This window comes from Oryctolagus cuniculus, chromosome X, assembly GCF_051225735.1.
Source record: "Oryctolagus cuniculus isolate XC-2025 breed Fujian yellow rabbit chromosome X, ASM5122573v1, whole genome shotgun sequence".
Classification (NCBI taxonomy): domain Eukaryota; kingdom Metazoa; phylum Chordata; class Mammalia; order Lagomorpha; family Leporidae; genus Oryctolagus; species Oryctolagus cuniculus.
In genome coordinates, this window is record NC_142888.1 from 75,750,051 (window position 1) to 75,756,050 (window position 6,000).

Consider the following 6,000-nt stretch of genomic DNA (forward strand, 5'->3'; position numbering starts at 1 on the left):
GCGCCGCAGGTCACCGAAGACAGGCACGAATTAACATCAGTAAGGCCTCCCCACAACACTGCAATGTGAGAGCTTGGATTAGGTCTGCCTGATTAAGTGAGGCGATGAGCACCTGCGGGCGGCTAGCAGCTTATGCACCGCAGGTCACCGAAGACAGGCACGAATTAACATCAGTAAGGCCTCCCCACAATACAGCAATTAGAAGGCTTGGATTCGGTTTGCCTGATTGTTAGGGCTTGTAAGCCCCTGCAGGCAGAGCAGAGCATGCGCTGCAGGGCACCGAATACAGGCACGCATCAGCGCCTAAAAACCTCCTCACAACATGGCGAAGAGAGGACCCGGATTCGGTTTGCCTGATTGATAGGACTTGTAAGAACCTGTGGGCAACTCTAGCAAGTAGAGCAGAGTGTGTGCCGTGGGACACCGAAGACAGGCGCGTATCAACGCCAAAAAATAAAAAGAAAGGGGGATCTGTGGGGAGCAGCCCGGACTGGACTGAGTTACTGGAATTAAGACTTATTCTGTGCATCTGCTCTCCCACAATATGGCGCTGGGAGAGAAGTAAACAGCTTCCGCACAGCTGCCTCCAGTTCAATCAATAAACTGTAGGACTTGCTCCTGATTGGAGGAGAGCAGCGTACTCGGCGTGTGGGCAGCCGAGTTAGGATTGGTGGAGGAGGACTATAAAGGAGGAGAGAGACGGCATGCACCAGGAACATCTAAGGGGAACATCTAAGGGGAACACCTGTGCAGCCCCCGAGAGAGCTGGCCGTCGGTGTGCCGCTCCCCTGCGGAAGTAGGGAATGTGGCCAGGGGGAACTGCCCTTCCACGGAGGTGGAAGGGACAGTAGCCAACCCGGGAAGAACCAGCAGCAAACCCGGGGAGGGCCGAGCAGACGAGAGAACAGCGCAGGGTCCTGTGTCGTTCCTCCACGAAGAGGGGGAGCGACAGTCTTCAAGCTCTCTGATTCTTTATTCTGCCTGTTTGACTCTACTTTTAAAACCACTGTTAAAAATTCTCATTTCAATTATTATATTTTCAGCTCTGTTTGGCTCTTTTATTATTTTTCCTACCTCTTTGTTGATACTCTCCTTATTGCATTCCTGATTTACTTTATTTGTCCATTTTCTCTTAGCTTTTCGAGCATATTTAAGACAAATATTTTGAAGTGTTTGTCTAATAAATCCAAAGCCTGTGTCTTCAGGGATGGTTTTGAGATTATTTTGTTTCTTTGAATGGAACATGTTTTTCTGTTCCTTTGCTTTGTGATGTTTTTGTAGAAAATTGCACATTTGGAAAAACAGTCCTCTCTCAGTCTTTGCAAATTGATCCAGAGCAAGTGAAGACCTTCACTATTCAATGTTGTCGCTCCCCGTCTTCGTGGAGGAACGACACAGGACCCTGCGCTGTTCTTTTGTCTGCTCGGCCCTCCCCGGGTTTGCTGCTGGTTCTTCCCGGGTTGGCTACTATCCCTTCCACCTCCGTGGAAGGGCAGTTCCCCCTGGCCACATTCCCCACTTCCGCAGGGGAGCGGCACACCGCCGGCCGGCTTTTCTCGGGGGCTGCACAGGTGTTCCTTCAGCTAGATGTTCCCCATAGATGTTCCCGGTGCATGCCGTCTCTCTCCTCCTTTATAGTCCTCCTCTGCCAATCCCAACTCGGCTGCCCACACGCCGAGTACGCTGCTCTCCTCCAATCAGGAGCAAGTCCTACAGTTTATTGATTGAACTGGAGGCAGCTGTGCGGAAGCTGTTTACTTCTCTCCCAGCGCCATATTGTGGGAGAGCAGATGCACAGAATAAGTCTTAATTCCAGTAACTCAGTCCAGTTCGGATTGCTCCCCACAAATGTAATTTTAAGGCTTAAAGTATTCTCAGGCATTTCTTGGCACGAATTTTCTCTATGAGTCTGTATGTGAATATCACATTCACCTATTTATGTGGTTGTTTTTAAAGTCTTAATTTTCCTAAAAGTATCACCATTGCTTCTTCAGGATCCTTAGCTGACCTATTGTATTCCTCCCTCAATATTCTCTTGCCTATGGAATTTGCGAATCTGTGGTACCTTCATAGTTTCACAAGCCATGCCTGATGTTTCCTAGGGCTTCTGTTAGCCGAAGTTCAGCTGTGGCCATCTGAACTCCAAGTTAATTTAGATATCAAATCCTTTGATTTGATGTTGAAAATTTATATACTCTGCTCTCTCCAGTTCATAAATAGGAATTGAGTACTAGGTACTGTGTATTAGGCCACCAATTCTCCCAAATTGCACCCTATCATGCCAGGGGGAATGGAAGGCAAGGGTGAGTAAAAACATGTCACAAAGTTCTCTATGATTTTGAGTATGACTTTTTTGTGATTAAGTGTTCACTTGGTTATTTTAAATCTTTATTTGTTTTCATAAGCTCCATTATATTCAAAATTTTATTGATGATTTAATGTTTCTCTTTGGGAACAAGTGACTAGAGCTTTTAGTCTACTATCTCATTGATGCCACTCTCTCACTAGCTAACTTTTAAAATTGTTTCCAAGTATAATATTTGGTAACTTCATAGAAAAAACTATGTCAATAATTCAATAAGCCACATCTTAATGAGATATAATGAGATATAATCTTATATAATTAATTTTCTAATCTATAAATCTTTTTAATAACCAAAGTCTCTCTAGAGGGTGCCTGCCTAGCCATACTTAAAGAAGACTGACTGTTCCCAGTGTACCCAAGAATTTTCAGAGGCTTTAGTAATTTCAAGAGGAAAATCTCTGTGGTAGTGGATTACTTCTTTTTCTGAAGAACAAGGAGTCATTAATTTCACCATCTCTTCCAATCATGTCACTCCTATACTTCAAATTCTTTCATGAACTTCTGTTTCCTTTTTTTGCCTTCAACACAACAAAAGTCATGTTCCTTCTTTGTTAAATAGCCTTTAATGAATTTCCATCTCATTCAGAGATGAAGGTCATTATAGAGCCTGTAAGACTAAGGTCTACTCCCTCATTATGACTACATCACCTTAGTATCTTTCTTCACTCACTCCAAAACAGCCATATTACATTCCTTGATATCCTCAAAGTACTATATTCATTCTTTTTTGAACTCATTTCCACATCCTTTTGGAACACACGATTTAAAATGAACTCGAATAGGAACCAGTATTGTGGTATAGCAAGTTAACCTACCACCTGTGATGCTGGCATCCAATATGACCACCAGAGTCTCAGCTATTCCACATCAAATCCAGTTGTCTGCTAAAGTGCCTGGGAAAGCAGTGGAAGATGGCCCAACTTCTTGGGCTCCTGCATACATGTGGGAGACCCAAAAGAAGCTCCTGGCTTCGGATTGGTCCAGCTCCGGCTGTTTGGGGAGTGAACAAGTAGATGAAATAGCTTTCTCCCTCTTTCTGTCTCTCCCTTACTCTTTGTAACTCTGCCTTTCAAATAAAATAAATCTTTAAAAAGTCAGCCCAGTTAAGTCATAATTTTGTACAATTCCATTGCGTGAGTGCATTACTGTGGGTAAAAACCCACAGTAATGGCAGAGTGTTGATAGTAGGTGGAGAAAGGATCACATGTTGAGTTAAAAAACAGCAGCGAGGCCCAACGCCAGTTTTATAATCAAACCTCTTGAAGAAATGTCTTCCAAGGGCATGTCCTCAATGACCTAGGGATTTCCCACTAAGCATACTTCCAAAATGCCATAATCGGATTATATCTACCATCTTTATACCATTAATTTATGGCTTTGGGGTTTAAAGTTCTGCACGAATTCAGGAGCCAAATCACATTCAAACCACAGCAGGTACACAGCAATAGGTAACTAATAAAATTCTCATGGATTCCTCTCCTATCTCCCTTAAGCCTCTTTAAGTCTCTTTTTTGTTTTCATCATCCCCTTCTCTGTCTAACCTATTTAAAATTTCAGCACCTTCAAAGCACTTTATTTTACTCCATGGAGTCACCAGCATATGATGGATTATATATTTTACTTATTTACTTTTTTTATATCCAGTCTCTACCCTTTATAATATAAACTATGTCAAAGCAGATGCATATTATCTTCAGCACTTGGGAGGGTGACTGGAATGTAAATGCTCTATTAACATTTCTGGAATGAATCAAAGAATGCATTTCTTAAATGACATATATGGAATTCTCAATATTTTCCAAAAACATGCATATTTAGGCTCTCTCAACTTTTCCAGCCTTCATTTGTTCACCCTATCCCTTTGTCCTTTCTTCAACCATATCAACATCTGTTTACCACTTTTAATATAGCATTCCTAGGACTTTTGCATATATTCTCCCCATTTTCCTAGATAATTAATTCTTTATATTTGATTTTTAATGCCACTTCATTTGGGGAAAATTCCCTGAGCTCTTCAACTAAGTTTTGTGGGTTTTTTGTTATGTGTTCCCTTAATATTATACATTTTTCATAGCTTCATCTAAATTTTAATTACTTTTTAAATTACTTCTATGATGGCTTCTCTCCCAGAAAACTGTAGATTTCTGAGGAAAGGTACACTGTCTGTTTTGTTTCCCTCTGTATCTCCAGAATCCAGTACATTGCCTATCACTGTGAATGAATAAATGAAGTTATTTTAAAGAGCAATTTTCCCTGTATGGTAGGATTTCTACTCACTTTGCTGTAGTTATTTGATCTACTTCTGAAAGCATTTTAAAATACATGTCTCAGAAGTATTGAAAGAATGTGTTCAATAAAGGAGTTAACCTTGCTTATTTATTCATTAATAAAAGTATATATATATGTATGTATGTATATATACACACACACACACACACACACACACACACATATATATATATATATATATATATATACACAGACATGCTTTTCAGTCAGAAGTAACACGCTTCTCACTGCGGTTACCTTCCCATCATCTCAAAGTTGATTTTCAATATATTTTGAAAAGAAAAAAAAATATTTTCTTTTGAAATCCTAGGAACATAGTGCTTTCCTTCCACTATTTGGTAATTTTTTGTGCATGAAAATAGCTATCCACAATGTGACTGAAACCAACCAGTGATGATTACATATTAGAAGCCAGAGATAAAAAGATCTCAAGCAAAATCCTCAATCCTCAGAGTGAAAGAAATTAATAATTGCCTGGAATCAAACAATAATTAACACCTCCATTTTTTATATAAAGACCAGTTCTAGATACTAAATATAAAGTGCATGTTTCTGTCTGTATGTATAAATTATATATAAAGTGTGTACAACACTATTCTCAATATAGCCACTCCACCTGGAGACTTACTCATTGCCATATTTGGGTTCACAGAAAGATTCCAATATTGGCTATATTACAACATTTAATATGGTATACATATGTACATTTTATTGCTAAAACAGATAAATATGAGTATACTTCAGATTTTTTTAGCACCAGTGGCTATCAGGAAGTGATTTCTGGAATTATAAATCATCAACATCATCATTTATATACATTAAAGACATTGGTGGCTCTTGTTTTCTTATACACACAATTGGTATAAATTGATAAATCAATATGTTTAAGAGCTCTCTGTATTCCCATATTATTTGCAGCACTATTCACAAATACCCAGAATCAACCTAGATATCCACTGATGGATGAATTAAAATATGTGGTATATATTTCTATATACAATAGACTATATTCCAATCATAAAAAGAAAGAAATTTTAACATTTACAGTACTACTAATGTTCCTAGAGGACATTACATTAAGTGAAATAAGTCAAAAATACAAACATCATGTTCAACTTATATGTGGAAGCTAAAACAGTTGATCTCACAAAAGTAAGGTCAAATAGTGGTTACCAGGGGCTAGGAAGAGTGGGGAAGGGAAAGGGGGAGAGAGAGAGGATGGTTAACAGGTATAGGGGTGCAATTGGATAGGAAGAATAAATTCCAATGTTCTATAACACAATATGACAACTATGATTGACAGCACCTAATTGGATATTTCAAAATCACTACCAAAGATGATTTTG